At 43.4% G+C, this 19337-nt stretch overlaps 1 protein-coding gene across 31 annotated transcripts in view; it reads left to right on the top strand.

Moving 5' to 3' along the window:
- LOC114601368 (uncharacterized) overlaps positions 1-19337 on the top strand; it is a 347155-nt gene that overhangs the window by 189168 nt on the left and 138650 nt on the right. The window contains exon 1 of one of the 31 annotated variants that reach the window (XR_013394000.1): positions 17604-18185. The exons of 29 other annotated variants lie outside the window; for them this stretch is intronic. The gene's annotated coding sequence lies outside the window, so the exon portion shown is untranslated. Of the gene's footprint in view, positions 1-17603; positions 18186-19337 lie in introns of those variants that run through there. One more of the 31 variants, XR_013394001.1, reaches the window with a different exon arrangement.

The raw sequence follows: 19337 nt of genomic DNA, 5'->3' as shown, positions 1-19337 counted from the left end.
AGGCACTGCAACCTTCCAACAGCTTGACTTCATCCCTAAAGGCACACTCCTCCATTGTGTCCCGAGACAGACGGATGCCAACCCAGTTTAAACATCTTCTTACCTTTCTTCAAGCCTATTTGGGGGCGGGGCTTGTGGAAATTTCATTTGGTTAATCTTTCCCTCCCCACCTGCATTCTCCACAAAGATCACCCACTTGCCTCACACCCTGTGCAACAATTAGGCTTAAAAACAATTTTCCATTTGCACCAAGAGAAAGCTTCCTTCAAGCCTAATTGTCACACAGAGGAGAGTAGGTCTGGTGAAGAGGGTCAGACTGCAATGGGAAAATAATCAACCCCTTTTTCCTCAGCAGTGCTCTTCCTTGTGACACCTCCTCGTCTCTGCAGTGCTTGTGCTCCCTCAGAAACTACTCCAGAAGTTTGGAGAACTCTTGGAGCAGATTTTGGGGCACGTGGGGAGAGGGAAGGAAGGGAAAGTCTTATTTTCATGAGCATTGTTTAGCTCGTCTTCAGGTTACAAGTATAACCAGCTTTCCTGTTCCCAAGTAAAATAGTCTTGGTTTCCCAGATAGGGAACCAGTTTTTGAGACCCCATTGGATGTGTATAAAGAAGATACCTACCATTTGTCAAAATAACACATTGGGAAGAAGGTGGAGTAGACAGGCAGACATCCTGTTGAGGTATACATACAGTTTCCTTTTTGGCTGCTTGTGGAAGAGTCCATAGCTTAGTGGTACAGCACATGCTTTGCATGTAATTAGACTTAGGTTCAATCTCTAGTGTTTCCAGGTAGGGTTGGGAGACTTCCCAGCTGGAAACCCTGGAGAGCAGATGCCAATCGGTGTCACAATACTAAGCTAGGATGAATCAGTGGTCTGACTTAGTGTAAGGCAAGCTCCTATGTTCCCTGGGTGAAAAGTGGTAAGGAGTTGATTTAAAAATAATACAGATGGGATGATGAAGACCAAAGTTGCCTCCCGACTGCCAGTATCTTGCAGGAGGGACCCAAGTGCATACTGGAAATCCAGGTTTGCAAAATTAAAGTGGGTTAAAGTGGTTTAGAGCAAAAATCCACTTTAATGAAATAAAGACTTACTGCAGTAAGGAAGGTGACTGGGAAACACGGAAAAGGGTGGTACGAACAAACGATTAATGGGAAGACATAAACACCACATAAGCAAATCAGGCTGAATGCTCAGAGCTGTAAAACTCCCCTCCCCGCAACAAAACGGATTGAATGCCCAATAAAAACAGGACATTGTCTAACCTCTGCGTAAGCAAATCAGGAAGCATGATCAATAAACAGATTGTCTAGAGGAGCCCTAAAACACACTTAATGAAGTTTGTCTGAATTACTCAGAACAGCTGGTCTATCCTAGAAGTATTAACTGAGAAGATTATACAACCCTCCTTTAAAAGTAAAAGTTAGTAATAACCCAATAAAGTTAAAAAGCTTGCCTCTGTTATCTTTGGCTGTAGTTCACGGCTATGCTTCATGATTGTGAGGGTAACAAGAGAAGAAAGAGGATGTTTCTGTATCTGAAAGGCTAAAAGGTCCTACATAACTATTTTTTGTTTTGTGTCTTTAGCTTAATTTCTCAGTAACATACTGTTTGGAATGTTTTGTTTAAAGAACAGGATTTAACTTGATGTTCTCGTCTTTTGCTCTGAAAAGTGTTTTTGGAGAAGCAATGCCCATAATTTAAATGGATAAGAAAATAACGTTCCCAAAAGCCACTTTCAAGCTAAGGAAACACCAAAGCTCAGTTAAGTGAAAAATCTAGAGGAAAACAACAGATGTTTAGTAGCTACCTAATACAATGGGAATAATCCAGCTCCTTTGGGGCCCAGAGCCGGAAACAGAGGGGTCTTCATAGACATGCCTCCCTTTGCTTATTGCACCAGTCCTGTGCCATCGCTCTGGCATTCATTCATGCCCACTCTCTGCAGCGTACAGACTTCCTACAGTATCTGTTCATCATGTGATGTGTTCCACCACTGGCTGGTGGTGATGATGCAATGAAGTGGGCTACTGGATGCCTATAGATGAAGTGTTGCTGTAACTTACCATGAATGGCCCAGGTGTGTTGGTGGTACATCTAGCACTGCAATGGAGCAGCACAATGGAGCCAGTTTGGTGAAGCAAATGATACATTATTATGTGGCATCATTCTTTCACAGCTAAACATAAAAGTTTTTGTTTTTTTTAAATCTTTCTTGATCCACACCTGCTAGATGAAGTGATCCCCAAGTGAGAAGCGTCTTTATATTTGAACAAACTCATGAATATGTGCTTTTATTTGAGAACCTGGTAATTGGCATTCTGATATTTGATATAACTCATCTGGAAAATTGCAATAGGTTTCCAGATTGATCATGAAGAAGAGGTGTTAATTTATAGTACACGCAGGTTAACTTCAAGTGTCTTAAAAGAGATTTATTGGTAGGTTGCCCTGTTTGCCAAAGCCTTCCTCATCGAATGACATTTGTTTCACAATAAACACAAATAAACTCTTCAGTGTCACAGACGGTCTTTTCATGTTAGAAATCTGGCTCCAAATTAGCAGTGAAGAATTCAGAGCACAGAAAGATTTGTGGTTTGATGGTTAATTTATGCGGTAAAATATTAATCAAAAATAAAACCTTTTGGTCTCATGCCACATAGTAACTATGAATGTGGGCTTCATTTCTTCATTATTTATTCAGTCAATAATGCCTGGCTTTGTTCCTGTCTCCTTTGGGTTGTGGGGTTCAAGTGGACCATTTGTTAGTTTGTTTCAGAAAAGATAATCTAATTTTTACCATTGGTTCTCAAAGCAGGTTAGCACAAATAAAAGCAACCACTTATAAGAAATATAAGAAATAAAACAGGGGTGGCTCCTGTTCTAATGTGTCCTTTGCTAAAAGGTCCTCCATTTTTCAATATTTATTGACCAGTCCCACATTTTCCCAGCTGTGATGTGGAAATGTTTTTGTGACCTCTCTCCAAAGAAGAGTTTGGATTTGATATCCCGCTTTATTACTACCCGAAGGAGTCTCAAAGCGGCTAACAATCTCCTTTCCCTTCCTCCCCACAACAAACACTCTGTGAGGTGAGTGAGGCTGAGAGACTTCAGAGAAGTGTGACTAGCCCAAGGTCACCCAGCAGCTGCATGTGGAGGAGTGGAGATGCGAACCCGGTTCACCAGATTACGAGACTACCGCTCTTAACCACTACACCACACTGGCTCCCCTGCAGTGTGTCCTTTAAAAATAAAATTTAGTCATACCCACCGTTACACATTGACCATGCCCACTTTGCAATGAACCCCTCAGAGGCTTCACCACAGGTCATTGTGACTCTAAGATCTGTAAGCCAGTATTAAATACAGTCTTTAAAAAGTAACATTTGTGATAATCTGTGCATTTCCACACAGCCATGACTTAATAACATCTATGGATGCCCTTTTCCAAGTGTCTGAGGTATGGAAAAAGGTTACTTGGGAGTGAACCTACTCATTCAGAACTGATATCTGAAAGCTTTGGTTCTGTTCGGATGCTGGCTATTTTCGAAGCAAACAGAGAATATTTGGCAGAGCCCTAATTCTGCACCTCTATTCCTTTGTCAAAGTTTTGCTCACTACAAATCAGTGACCATCTTGCTTTCCCCAGAATTCCAGACTATTGCTTCCATGCTTCTGATGTGTGAACAAGCCAGTATTCTAGCCAGAGCTAACTGGGCTTACTTCATAGCAATTTTGCAATGGATGAAAGAACTATTAGGCATTCCTGAAAGCTTACAGGTTCACCCCAGAGTGAATTATTACAATTTAGTTGTCAGCTTTAGTATGCTCTTACACTGAAATGCTAATATGCTTTTGACTGTAGCTGCTCAGCTATGAACATCTGTAACACTGTTGTAGCGTACACGGTGAAAAACAAAATAAGTGGTGGCTGAGTACATCTATTGACAATTTTTCTTTTCAGTCTGAAGCCACCTGAAGACTCTAACTAGATGAATAATAGCCTAACCTCCATATGGTTTCCGTTCTTTTAGGGTGATAGCATACAGAAAGAAAAATCTACTTTTAGCTCTGGCTTCTGTTTGCCTCTTTGTGAGTGCGTCTGAGAAGGCTTCCTGTCTGCTTGCTGATAGGAAATGTTAGTAAAACAGACGGGTTGAGTGACATTTCTCATGTGCTGCTAACATTTGCAAACTGGCACAGAGAACTTATTTTGATGCAATCGTTAGCGTGAAGGAATTCTTTATGACAGAGCTAAAATCACAATCCTTCACTTTAAAAAAGGGAGGAAAGGCACAAAACAATAATTTCTGTCTTGTTCATGGCCTTATACTATACATGCAGTGCTGTCTAGACTTTTTCCTATTTACAATTTACATTAAGTACCAACCAGTCAGAGTAGATGGGCTGCAACCCTGGACCCAAATGAACGGGGGAAAGCTTGACCTTACAGTCACTGGGGTTTAACTAGGGTAGATTCTGTCCACATCTCTGTGTTGCACTTGGGTGCTGAACCCCTTTCATTTCTGCCTTAGAAATGGATGTCTATCATTCACTCTTGTGAGGGAAAAGTAAAGTGTTGTATTTATGGACAGTGTTGCAGGAGGGACAAACCCCACACACCACCCAGGTTGGTGCTAACCTGGTCTCCTCTGAGAATGATTCCATGAAAAATATGTCCATACCTGCCTATCTTAGTGGCATTTTGCTAGTTGCTCTTAAGATGCAGAGACCTTAATTTATCCTTGCAAATAATTCCACGAACAATGGATTTAGTAACAAATGTTAGTCATTTGTGGTCTAAAAGGGTGGTGGGTTTTGTAAGGTTCTAGTGCCTGGTCACCTAGAGGCAAGTCTTGCTCACCTTAGATGCATGGCTCTTTACAAGCCTGAAAGTAAGAATTTGGTATTCTGGAACCTGGTGAGAAAAGCAACGTGCGGAAGCAGGATAACTCATCATAATTTGCCAAATGTTTGCTTAGTAGATTTTTTGATATTCGCCACAAACCCTTCTGCATCAGTAGACGAAGTGGCAACGGTATAGCTAAGGTTATGCTCCCCTTCATTAGGATAAACTCCCATTTGAGTGACACTGCCCTTTTTCAGAGGCATAATTCAGCTTCTTACAAAATCACAGTGTTGTAACACCCGCCTTTGCTCCATTCTTCTTCATTTCTGCAGTAGTAGGAATAATAACATCTCCGCTTGATCCTGCTTTCATCAGCTGGGCTGGGTCCCTTCCTTCCCCTCGCAGAGGCCATCAGAAACAACTGAGGAAGAGCCACAGGACCATCTGCTCTTGGAGAGGGTGTCATTTGAGCCTCCCTGAGCCTTTCCTGTAGCAGCTGGAGTGATGAGTCACTGGCAGATTCTGACAAGGGCCCACCCTGTAAGGCCAGCAGCTTCTGACTGTATTATACTCACTTCCAGGAAGGCTAGGATACCAGGATATTTCTTGGAGGCCTGTCAAAGCCTGTTTGGAAATGTGACCCACCTGTGGCATCAGACTGCTCTAGGGAGAGGGTGGCGTCAATTAGATACCTCCACACACGAGTCTTACTTTCCATAGAGGGATTGGCAAGATGGTGGAATATTTCTGCTAGGTGTGAGAAGATTGAAGTCCTGCCGTGTAAGTTCAACACCCAACATTTCAGTTGTGGGAGCTAATCAGATCTGTAGCTGAGGCTAGTTCCTGTGTTTGTCTTTTTCCTCCTCTCTCCAAAACCATCTTCCTTCTGTGTCATGTCATTTAATCTTAGAATCATAGAACTGTAGTGTTGGAAGGGACCTGAGGGTTGTCTAGTTCAACTCCCTGCAATGCAGGAATCTCAACTCGATAATACATGACAGATGACCATCCAACCCCTGCTTTAAAAGGAAGGGGAGTCCACAACCTCTTGTGGGAGTTTGTTCCACTGCCAAACAGCTTTTGCTTGTCAGAAAGTTCTTCCTGATGTTTACTGAGAATCTCCTTTCTTGTAACTTGAATCCATTGGTTTGGGTCCCAGAGCAGGAGAAAACAAGCTTGCTCCATCCTCTACATGACAGCCCTTTATATATTTGAAGATGGCTATTATATCTCTTCCCTGTCTTCTCTTTACCAGGCTAAACATACCCAACTCCCTCACCCTGGTCACCTTTCTCTGCACACGGTTCAGCTTGTCAATATCCTTCTTAATCCACAGGCGGCTCAGTGAGTCAGTGCATCTGGCTGCTAACCAAAAGGTTGGTGGTTCAAGTCCACCCAGGGACGGCTGTGGGCAGGATTCCTGCATTGTAAGGGATTGGACTAGAAGATTCATCGGGTCCCTCCCCACTCTACAGTTCTGTGATTCTTGACTTGCGGTGCCCAGAACTGGACACAGTACTCCAGGTGTGGTCTGACGAAGGCAGATTAGAACGGGACTATGCTTTTCCTTAATTGGGACACTATATTTCTGATGATGCAGCATTTGACTGACTTCTGGTTTTATTAAGCTGTTCGGCAAGACCTTTTCAACTGAAGCGGAATTAAAAAAAGCCCCATCTTTGAATAAATAAATAAAATGTCTGCTATAAGTTAATTTATATTTTCCTCCCAGCTGCTTTCATGTCCATAGCTCCATCCAAGTGAAGGATAAGTTTGCAGTCTAAATATGTGACCTGCCCAGAATGAACAGATACAATGGTACGCTGAGTGCAGTGCAGTCCAGGTGTATAAATTACACTAGAAGCCATTAGATTTGAGCTTCTACTCACAATTCCTTTGGACCTAGACTCAGCATTCCTGGTGCCTTACTCTTCTCAGACACCAAAACTCCAGGAACTTACCAACCCTACCGCACTATTACCTCATGTTTACATAGTGAGAAATTGAATAACTGCTACAGATAGCACAATCTGTTCTGGACATTGCTCAAGTCTGAATCATGGTGAGCCATCGTTAGGTTTTGCTGGCATTCCGAAGACCCTGGCAGACGCAGCCCATTGCTGTACTGCAAACTAACCTGGCTATGTGTTGTACAGTTTGGTGGATGTTGCTTTGAATCATTTGCCTTTTCCTATCCACTCTACCTGATGCCTTTCTTGTTTCCTGTGTTGCTTTTCTGCAAAGGCTTTATAGTTCTACTGCATGGGTGGAGTTAGCACTCTTGGTAGTTCCACCTCCCCCAGTAGTTTGAGGGGGGATCCAAGAGAGGGCATTCTCTATGGTAGCCCCTGTGTTATGGAATTCCCTCTCCACAGATACGCTTAAATTCTTCACTATACAGATTTTGGTGAATACTGAACATGCACTTCTTTACCTTGCTCTCTGACACCTGAGATGTGCATTTTCTGTGCATACCCAGAATCTGTTCCAGCTGTTTTTTTTTTAATTATGCATTTCAAATTGTATTAAATTGTTGCCACTCACCCTGGGATCTGCTGGTGAAAGGTGAGCATCAAATTTATTATTATGAAGAATAATAAACAATAATAAATTTTTAAAACTAAAATAAATTATGTCAAGCCTTTGAAGAATATTAGGGCTTCAGGAACAAGCAAGGGCACTGTTACAGGGTTTTTCTTGTCTGGCATCCTTAAAAAAATGTTTTTTGTTTTATAACTACATTATGAGTTCTGCAACTGATGGGCTTATTGAATGCGAATTGCTTGAGTGCATGATAGACCAACAAAGATGAGAAGCAAACCTATGGACTGTCATATAAAAATTGGCTCAACAGAGTGCATTCACCCCGTTTTGGAAGTGATGAGAGAGCTTTGAAGAGTGACAGAAAGCTAGTGGGGTAGAAAAGGGAAGGATTGAGAGTGTGACCAGCCCCACTCACAATTGAACCTTTGGAACCAAAGGTTGCCTTGCTGAGCATCAAGGGGATTTTGAGGAACACCACTATCGATGACTGTAAGGCCGCTGCTGATTATTTACGCTGGATTTGCCAAGTGAGAAAAGAGAGCAGAGTGCTTAACCACAATACTGGTTTGGACATCACACTAAAGCAAACCTTGTCTTAGCTTGGTGTGGCAGTAAAAGGACTTGGGAGGAGCAGTGAGGCTGCTCTCTGGTGGAATCTTTGTGAGCCATAGCTTGAAAAGTCAGTACCTCTCTTTTGTGTGTGGGCTATGCAATTTTGCCTGAGAATACACAAACTGGTATTCTGATGTACCTCAAACTCAGTCTCGGAACACACAGCACCCCACTCTGCTTTAAATGCTCCTTAGTTTCCATGAAAACAGCACCCGCTACTTAACCATTTGGGATTATATGTTTCCAAATGAGTTTAGGCAAATAGGATTATGAGCAGCTTTCTTGTCTTTGTATTATATAACTTTGTGGGCAGGTACATTTGTTTCCAGAACTGTGTTTGCACCAGCAAGTTTCTTACTTCTTACAACAGGTTTTAACATCAATGCAATCTTGCATTCATTCCCTTTGGCCATCCTTTATGGTAGGATCTTAGGCACAGAAATGTGGTTTCGTTTAACCCACATGGCTTCTTGCCTTCACTGTCTTATCACCCTGTGGTTGGCATGGCGGACACGGCATAGCTGCATTTCTTTACAAGGTCTACAGGTAATACTGCATGTGCATTGTGGATGCATATAAAGTGTCCGCTCTCCTGGCATCAGTATTTTCCTGTGGATTGTGTTAAGTGATATTGACAGGTCATGTGGTCATTAGGGGCTTGACACAGCAGGAGGTAGCAGATATGCGTCTTCTGCATTAACACAATCAACATCCGTTCAACAGAAGGCCAGCCAGGCCTTTCCCTAGGAAACATATGCCAAAACTATTATCAATGGCTACATTATGGCCTGCAGCAAACTGGACAGGATGCTAATGGGGAGGGACTTGTGCAAGGAAGGCCCTGAGAGCATCGCAGTCTTTCCAAGAAGAGCGTTGAATGAAAATTATACTTCCACGGCTGGAACAATATATTGGTGTTGTCAGCAACATTAGAATTGTGATCTTTGTGCTGCTTTAGGATTCTGTAGGTTTGCTTTGTTTGTTTTGGCTGCTGTTTAACAGAGAGCGTGCCAGAAGCACAGGAAAAAACATTGAAGATGTTTATAAAAAGCACTGTAGGCCCTGGACAGCTCATTATTTCTCTTTGACGGAGAAATCTGTGATGCACATTAGGGTAGCTGTCACTATGTGTAATGAGGCTCTCTGCCATGTCATACTCAGGAGCTGTAATTCCATCCTACTTCATGTGATTATTATTATTATTATTATTATTTTAATATGAAGCAGTGGTATTATTGGTAGATGTTATAGGTGTAAAGGGAAATAAGTTGTGGTTTGCCACCCATGTAATATAATGAGAACCAGAAGAAGGAAAGTCATTATTATTATTATTAATCATCATCATCATCATCATCATGTAATTGTTGTTAAATGAGACAGGTACAGTATTTCAAACTTTTTCAAGTAGGCATAACAAAAGATGTAACCTTGGAACTAGCTGACAATGTAAAAATTGGTTACTAGATCAGATGGGCATTCCCCTTTAGAATTCTTAAAAAGGATTCAAACGTAAAATTGTTACTGTTTTGACAAAGTGATGCAACTAAGCACAGAATTAAATCTTTTTACTTAAGGTTTGGGTCACTTCTGTGCTTTTTTAAAAAAAAGAATCTATGGAAAATTCTTTGTGCTACACCGCTGTCAACCTTACTTCTGCCCTGGTAAGCTTGCGGAAAGCACAATTAAAGCTATAAATATTAGGCATATGAAAGAACAAACCATGCTGAGAGAGAATCAGTATGACGTCTGCAAAAGGGTGTCTTGCCTCACTGATGATTCTTTTGATGTGTCAGCAACCATGTAGATAAGACATATTTGGACTTTCAAAAAGCTTTTGACAAAAGCATTGCTACCGATCCTTATTAAGTGACATTGTCAACCACTTTGCTATTTCTGTTCAGCGTAGTCCCCTTCCTTCTTTGTGCCACCAGAACCTTTCCTGACTTTGCCTGTGGCTACTGCCCAGTTCCATGAGTTCCCTTGCATGCTGGAGGTGTGTTGAGAAGACAGGCCTGGCCCCAGTTCAGCCGGCATGGGTTGGCTTCTTCTGGGATATGTGTGGCATATGAGTGTCAGTTCTGACATTGTCCCTGATCAGCGGACTGTGTCTGTGTTTAGAGGGTCTCTGCGGGAGTGTTTGGCATTTTCACACCATTTTCCTATTTTTATGTTGTCTGTCTCCCCACCCCCCACCCCACCCAGGTTCTGCATGCATTGAATTCATTCCAATAGTATGGCGGCCATTCCAAGGGTCCTGTGGTAGCATATTTCCAGTCCTGGCATAATGTTGAATTGCTTTGTCCATATGCATTGGGACCAGTTCACATTTCTAAAGTGACTGAAAGGCTGGAGGCTATTTGTAGAAAGGAAGTAAGCTTTCAGCATCATTTTCTTGCTTTAATTCTAGCACAGTCCTACTGCATGCAGTTGGCTGACTTGTGTCAAAGAAACCCTGTAATAAGTATGCCCGGAAATAATATGGGAAAATGTATGTTTAGCCCGTCGATGTGTCAGCTCTTTCTCTCTCCTCCTCCTTCTCTTTCTTTGTGCCATCAATGTAAGTGAATTCCACATTCAATCACAGATTGAATATATGCCTTGTAGCATTGATTTTTCTTTCCTGGTCAACACCTATCATCCTGTGTAAATTTCATTTTGGAAAAATAAGTATGACCCACCTTTTCTGCAGCCGCATCATAATCTTTTTCCTGGCTTCAGAATGTGGCAGATTGTGTTTGTGTGTTCACCGTGCGAAAGCTTACAAAAACATGCCATATTTTTTCGTGTATAAGACCGTATTTTTTCCTTAGAAATAATAGGCAAAAATTGTGGGTTGTCTTATACACGGATAGCAGAGGGGGGTGGGGTGGGCGATTAGTGGCAGCAGCCAGCAGGAGATTGGCAGTGGTGATTGGGCGTGTGATTGGTTGCTGTGGCAAGGCCTGCTGACGATTGGCTGCGGCTGTGGCAATTGGGCAGGTGATTTATGGCAACAGCAAGGTGTGTGTGCAATCGGCTGTGGTTGCGGCGAGTGGGCAGGTAGGCTTTTGGCAGTGAGCGTGACGATTGGTGGTTGTGGCGATGCATGTGATTTGTATTGGTGGGCAGGCTGTAGAGCGATTGGCGGCAGTGCCCCCCCCCAAAGGCTCAACAACTCTGTGCAATCTCCCCCCAAAAGAAGCTCAACAACTTTGGGCAATTTCCCTGCCAAATTTTTTTGTTGTGGTCCAAAAAAATAGGGGGCCTTCTTATACATGGGGGCATGTTATACACAGAAAAATATGGCACCTATCTCTCATCCCTTTTTCTTCACACATTAAAAAATAAATAAATCACAGCATTAAATCACAGGCATAAAATAGGGATCATGCATGATATCCTTGGACCCTTCAGGGGGACAGAAAGAATTTCTTGGTACCCATGTAAATTATATATGCATATATACATTCCAAATGTGCCCACAGGCTGGGGGTCCCTGGTATGTATTGTAATTTTTGAATTTTTTCCCCATTCATGCTCAGGCATTTTGACTTGTGAGAATGCATGTCTGCATTTATTGAAATGGTTCTCTCTCTCTCTCTCTCTCTCTCTCTCTCTCTCTCTCTGTGTGTGTGTGTGTGTGTGTGTGTGTGTGTCTTGAGAAGGAGACCTCTGTCAACTGAATTGATTAAAGCTGGAGTAGAATATTCTCTTTCCTCACTTGCTTACTCCCAATATTTTTCTAAGTGTTGTTTAGAATCGGGACAAATAATTCTGTCAAAAAGGCCCCTGAGCCTTGCAAGAAACCCTGTAGCCTTATTTTTACCCATCATGGAGGAATTATCATGCAGTATACGTGTGTAGGCTTGTAATTACCATGCAGATTGTGCGAAGTACAAATTACTTTTTCATCAGGGCAGAAGAAAGTGTTTCTCAAAATTATATCCCTTAACAGAAGCAAAAGCATATGACCATTAAAAATATATTGGTTCATCAAATCTAATAATGTTGAGTGGACTCTAAAACTGTTCCAGGAATGAAGATCGTTGTAGATTGGAAAGTACATTTGAACTGATGAAAAATTGATCCCAGATTAACATTTCTTTTTTACAGTCTGGAATGTGTTTCACAAATCCACAGTGAACTGTGGCCAACTATTCCCATGAAAGAGAGATCCTAGAGGGATAACTCCCAAAATGATATGTGCAAACGAAACAGCATATGGTTATACATATGTGTGAGATAGCCTCTTGACCTTGGATGAAATACTGTACTTTAAAGAGCCCCCACCATTAAGTAGCTTTTAATGACTTTTTAAAAAGTATCTAGTTTCAGAGCACCAGCAAATCTGTTTGAAGTGCAAGGCGAAAGTAACGCAGTGTGGCAGTGGGGATAGTTGTGAATGGAATGTATTGAACATTCAGGAAAGCTTAGCTCAAAAGGCTCATTTCATTTACAAGGAAGGATTGGATTGTAATCCGTCTTGTCATGAATTGAATAATTCTGGGTGTACAATTTGGGTTTGGGACAATCATATCTCAATAAGCCGAGATGCATACTAGTCTTTTAGCCACACATGCAGTTCCTTTCTCTTTGGTGAGAGCAAAACAAAACAGTATTGCTTTAACTACAGTTTCTTGTTTTGTCTGAACCAAGAAACTATAGTTAGTGGAAAACCTCCTAGATGGTTTGCTCCTCCTTTTTGGCAAGTGAGCGAAGGGGCTATACGGCCTATTTAGTGTTGGTAATACAATGCAGAAGATCAGTTCAGCCACTCGGTCAGTGAGAAATTAGTAAAGTTACAGGACAAAACTTAGTGCTGAGTTGTTCTGCAATCCATTAGTTGTTCATATTTCTGGTGCATCTATATCATCAATCAGCTTTTGAAAATGTGATCGTAATTACGAAATAATAGTTTAGGATGAGAAGGAAGTGGCTAGGCAACAACACCAAAGTCAGTGGAAAACTTGACTGATCTACGTATGTAATTTCTGGAGGCTGGAGGAATCATTATCAAAACCACCTTGCTGGCATCCATCTGTCTTGAGAGACAATGGAGTGTGCCTCGGAGGGTGAAGTCAAACCATTGGAGAATCACAGCGCTTGCTGTGACTGCAGAAACTGGTAACACTTAACTGCTGCTTCCAGCGTTGTTTTTGCTGCGTTAGCACCAAAGTGACCTCTCCAGGGCGCAAGCCTAGACAGTGCAATGGAGGTCTTGGACTGCCTGGATGACAAGACTCCCTGTTGGCCTTTGCTGATGTGGTCTGAAGGAGAGCAGAGTAATACATTTGACACCAGCTTGGTTGCAGGAGTTGCCGGAAGGAGGCATAAAATACACCATCCAACTGTCTTAGGGACTCCATTCTCGATTTGTCTCAGGTTTGCTACTTAAGATGTCCCACAAGGCAGCAGGCACAGATTTTTCCTCTGAGTATGAATGCAAGGCTGTGGAGGTGTAGGGTCAGCATTTTCTTCTCCTAGACCCACCTAAAGGTAAAGGGACCCCTGACCATTAGGTCCAGTTGTGGCCAACTCTGGGGTTGCGGCGCTCATCTCACTTTCTTGGCCGAGGGAGCCGGTTTACAGCTTCCGGGTCATGTGGCCAGCATGACTAAGCCGCTTCTGCCGAACTAGAGCAGCGCACGGAAACACCGTTTACCTTCCCGTCAGAGTGGTACCTATTTATCTACTTGCACTTTGACGTGCTTTCGAACTGCTAGGTTGGCAGGAGCAGGGACATTTGCAATGGGAGCTCACCCCATCGCGGGGATTCGAACCGCCGACCTTCTGATTGGCAAGTCCTAGGCTCTGTGGTTTAACCCACAGCGCCAGCCGCGTCCCTTATCAAAACAGTACTAGGCCATATAAGAGGTTCAGTTCCTTCAAAGGCAAGATCATTCTGAGAATAGTCAGTGCAAGTTGCTGTTTTCCTTCCTAACGAACCACCTTCTCCACACCTATAAAATAATTATCTGCAGGATGCTTTTCCGCTCGGACCTATGCTGACCCCTTCTATTTCATTCCCTTTCAGCTCTTTAAGTATATTTAAATATTAGAAAACAGAGCAACCCTGGTTATACAATGAAAATTAGATTCTTTGGAGGTGTACAGCCCAGTACACTTTGTGTTATGAGGTGCTCTTAGTTGGCTCTCACTAGATCTCTTTTGGTTCTTCTCAAATACGTGTTCAGATTTGTCAGGCTTTTATAGTTTTATAGTAATGCCAGGTAAGCAAATGGGGGGGGGGGGGAGAGAGAGAGACAGAAGTTTCCTTATTTTATATCCATTTTTCAACCACGCAGTCCTCTGTTGGCTTTCAAGAATCCTTGAGGAAGTGTGCAACTCTATTGCCGAACTGTGCCTTTTTATTTGGGAGTTCGTTACAAACTCCCAAACAGCTATTTTAAGCTTTTGTCAGCTGTATCGGAAATCTGCATTTCATGACTTTGTTCATGAGAGGGGTTTTCAGAGAAAGGGATTGCATTCCAGCTGGAACAGAGTTATGTTTATACATCTTCTGTTTATACACCTTCCATTCATTCCCACTGTATTCTGAATATGCTTGGAGGCAGTGAGATATTACCACTGCATGCTAATCAGATTTCATATTCCTATTTATATGTGGCTTTGATGCCAGCACCAGGAAAAAGGAAAAAGAAAGGAATAAATATAGTTTGGATTCTAGCATTTTGTCATAAAGGAATGCCTAACTCTATGCGAATCTGTCCCCCTGCTCACCTTACCATGCCATTCGGTTTGATTATTTAGAGTAGAAGACCTTTTTCAGCCCACGGACTAAGATTCCTTTCTTTGTGACTGAGCCAAAGGCAAAAGCAAAATTCACCTTTGTACCGTACTCTGTTTTCTACACACATTCACCTGCTTCACACCCATTCGCATCTTGCATCTTGACAAGCAAGAGACATTAAAAGCTGAGGGATATTTCCAGCCAGGCAAAAAATACATTGGGTGCAAAGCAGGGCAAGTGAGGATTGTGATCAGAGTGTGTTTTTGGTGTGTGGCTTAGGGAGAGTTCCAGAGGTCCTGTAGAGAGAGAGCTGGGAGGGCAACATTCCATCCCCAGGCCTGAGGTTGGAAATGGCAACATAAAAATATGTGTGTGTTTGTGAATGTTCCTGTAGGATCCCTACTTCTATGTTGCTAGGACTGACAAGTGAATCTGAATTTGTAAAAAGGATTGTATGGGTTGATGGCCCCATTTTGAGCAGAGGTGGCTCTCTAACTCAGATAAACATTTGTTTTACATATTGGCAAAACAGTTCACCCATTTCTCCAAGTGTCCAGCAGCTATCTTTACATTTACTACCTGTTTAGAAGGTGGGGCCAGTATTCTGGATTTTAACAACAACAACAACAATACCCCACCCATCTGAATGGCTTACAACATATCTAAAAACATCAAGTGTTAAAATCCTCCTGATGTCTTCTAAAAGTTGTGTAATTCTTTATCTCCTTGACATCTGAAGGGAGGGCATTCCACAGGGAGGACGCAGCTACTGAGAAGGCCTCATGTCCTCTTTTATCCAGAGAACAAGCCCCCCTGAATTCAAAGATCGTGAAAACTCTTGCACCACCTGCTGAATAGTTTCCAGCATCAATATATAACTGAAAAGTTTCCAACCAATAAGCTTAGAGAGAGAGAGAGAGAGAGAGAGAGAGAGAGAGAGAGAGAGAGAGAAAATACATATTTTAAGACAAGCGAGGAATATCCATGGGGAGCTCTATTGGTTTCTCCCACATAAGTGTGGACCAGCCTGAGCACTCACTCCTAGTTGGATAAGCTCTCCTCTAGATTCCTAGAAGAATAGGATGTTATAGTACCGTATTTTTCGCCCTATAGGACGCACTTTCCCCCCTCCAAAAATGAAGGGGAAATGTGTGTGTGTCCTATGGGGGGAATGCAGGCTTTCGCTGAAGCCTGGAAAGCGAGAGGGGTCGGTGCGCACCGACCCCTCTCGCTGTCCAGGCTTCAGGAGAGCCACAGTGCCAGCCCCACAAGGTCAGGGGACAGCGGGGAGGCGGAACGCCGCCATCCCGCAGTCTCCCGATGTGGTTTGGAGGCTGACGGTGGGGAGACGCGTCCGCCGCCAGCCCCGCAAGCTCCGGGGACAGCTGGGAGGTGCAGCGCGTCTTCCCGCTGTCCCCGGACCTGGTCTGCAGGCGGGTGGTGGGGAGAAGAGCGCTTCTCCCCGCTGCCGGCCCCACAAGCGCCTGGGGGGGAAATAAATGTTTTTCTTTATTTCCCCCCCAAAAAACTTGGTGCGTCCTATGGGCCGGTGCGTCCTATGGGGCGAAAAATACGGTATGTGTAGTCTTAACTTCCTTATAGGATAGTGCCCACAACCCACTTCTCAAAGGCTGCCTCAGCTGAGGACAAAAGGCTGTAGTCACCAGTAAAGCTCTGTGATGCTGACACCATAAAATTTCTTGAAGAGTCCATTTGCCCAGAGGCTGCTTTAGTCAGTAGTCCCCTCACCACGCGTCTAATGAGATATCCTTTAGAATAGGGGTGGCTAACCTGTGGCTCCTCAGAAGTGTATTCTCCATGCTTGCTGGGGCTAATGGGAATCCAACAGGGCCACAGGTTAGCCACCCCTGATTTAAAAAACAAGGGATATTAGAAGAATGGGAATATATAAGAATTCCCCTTTGAAACTAGAATGAGATTAGACTTTTCTAATGTGATTCATATGACAGGAACATGCACATAATTCTCTCCTTATACAAACTGCCCCCTTTTTTGTATCAATTAATTGTGTAGCTCAATACAAAACGAAATATTAGCTTAAGTGATACATCTGCAGTGTCTGCTGCCAAGTGTGTATTGATCGTACCTAATGGAATCTTTGTCGGATTGTTGTCTGTCTGGCATAGTGTGTGTTCATGACATTAAAGGAACATAACACGTCAGCCAGTCAGAAGCTATTTTACTCTAAAACGTTATCTGCTGGCCAGAGTGTTCAGATTTTATGAGCTTCTAAGCAGGAATATAGAGGCACAACCTTGGGTATGTGCAGGTTTTATGCAATGCCTAATTGAGCCTTTGCACCCAGTACTCCATTCAGCTGTGTATTTGTTTGGCTGGGCTCATTCAAAGGAGTTGAACCCAGTCGACTGAGGCCTTCCCTGTACAATGGTACCTTGGGTTACATACGCTTCAGGTTACAGACTCCGCTAACCCAGAAATAGTACCTCAGGTTAAGAACTTTGCTTCAGGATGAGAACAGAAATTCCTGCCCCACCCCCATCAGCATTATATTGATCCCAACAGGACGTTACTGTTACATTTTAAACACTACAATTAAAGTCCTTGAATGGTGTGCTTCAAGAGGATGGCCAATGAGAAAGACCTTTGGAATGTGACAGTTTTACGCCATTGAATTTATTTATTTATTGAAAATCCGAAAACAAATTCATGTGGTACCCTACAACTGGTTAGCTCTTTGGGCAACAGCTGACTTCATCAGGTGTGTCAAGTGCACAGAGGAGGTGATGGGTCACACACACACACACACACACACACACACACACGTTTGTGTCTCAAGTCCAATACATTTCGTACCCCGAGAGCTCTTCAGAGGAGACTATACCAGAACTGTGTATTTTATACCTTGTAATTTAGGATGTTTTATAAGCAACTTTGAAGAGTTTTTATTGGATTATAAATGAAACATAATTTAAATCAATGACAACAAACAGTGGCTTCAAGAAGCTGTGTTTTCAGCCAGGAGTATGTTTTTGCAGCAGAATGCTTTCTTTCCCAGCTGTGGTTGCTGTTAGAAAAGCCATAGCAAGACATGCCCTATGTGGGTAAGGCAGGGTTATGTGTACACATAAAACCAACCTCTCAGTGCTGGGATAAGGGTAAGCAGGAGTTATTCCTGATCTCTTCCTTGTGTTCGGCTGTTATTTCAACAGCTTGTACTCCCGGTTGTTTCTTTACTTTTCTGCTGATTTCCAGACTTTTTGAGGGACTCTTCTGTTTCTCTTCTTCAAGGAAGCATGCTATTATCTCCCCTGTAATAGACTTTTCATTATGTGTAACATAATTTGTGACATTGCTGCCTTTAACGTTTCTGCTGTACTGAAACGTAAGAGAGAAAAATACTGATTGAGATAAGCATGTTTATTAACATGCTTCCTGCTGTGCCAAAACTCAAGGATGGAAGAGGGTATGTGCTTTTCTTTCCCAAGACAATCTGCATATTTTGTCATTATGATGCATGGTGGTTGTGATTGCTGTCTCTTAGCTGTGATTTTAAAGTCTTGGCTGATGATTAATTCCATGGCTCAGACAATTGCAAATGGCCTTTGCTCCAGTCACATAAATTTTGCACATCTCTAATAACAATGGCATTCATTATAATATGGTACATAGAAGGGGGCTGGTTTGCAGTGGCACAGGGGAAAGAAAAATCGAGGGTTCAGGAAAAGAAGGTGGCTCGTTTTTATCATCAATCACTTCTGTGATTCAGAGAATTTTAGTTACAAACCGCATTATAATAATGTATTATGTTCACATTCTACTTGTAGTTTGTGGTTCTAGGGGTGAATGATATCGAAGGCACAGTAGCAATGTGGAGTGCATGTCTAAGGCTGCAGCCTAAGCACGCTTACTTGGAACTAAGTACTACAGAGCATAGTGGGACTTTCTTCTGAAGCTGCATGTATAGGATTATGCTTTAAGTCTTCTGTGAATGGAGCACCCACCTCAAAAAGTTTCCAAGCCTTTTCAAGCTTGCAGTGGCTTCAGATACCGTATTTTTCGCACCATAGGACGCACTTTTTCCCTCCCAAAAAGCAAGGGAAAATGTGTGTGCGTCCTATGGAGCGAATGCAGGCTTTCGCTGAAGCCTGGAGAGTGAGAGGGGTCGGTGCGCACCGACCCCTCTCGCTCTCCAGGCTTCAGGAAGCTATCCGCTAGCCGTGGGAGACCCAGCTCTCCCACGGCTAGCGAACCGCTGCGCTAATCCAGAAGCTTGGGGCGTGCGGAGCACAGCGCGCCCCAAGCTTCTGGGTGCCGGCAAGGTCTCGCTAGCCCTGGGAGAGCCCCGCGACGTTGCGTGGCTCTCCCAGGGCTAGCGAAGCGCCGTGCTAATCCCGAAGCTTGGGGCGCGCGGAGCTCAGCGCGCCCCAAGCTTCTGGGTGCCGGCAAGGTCTCGCTAGCCCTGGGAGAGCCCCGCGACGTTGCGTGGCTCTCCCAGGGCTAGCGAAGCGCCGCGCTAATCCCGAAGCTTGGGGCGCGTGGAGCTCAGCGCGCCCCAAGCTTCTGGGTGCCGGCAAGGTCTCGCTAGCCCTGGGAGAGCCCCGCGACGTTGCGTGGC

This window comes from Podarcis muralis, chromosome 8 (assembly GCF_964188315.1).
Source record: "Podarcis muralis chromosome 8, rPodMur119.hap1.1, whole genome shotgun sequence".
In the NCBI taxonomy this organism is placed as follows: domain Eukaryota; kingdom Metazoa; phylum Chordata; class Lepidosauria; order Squamata; family Lacertidae; genus Podarcis; species Podarcis muralis.
This window is presented reverse-complemented; position numbering and strand designations above follow the sequence as displayed.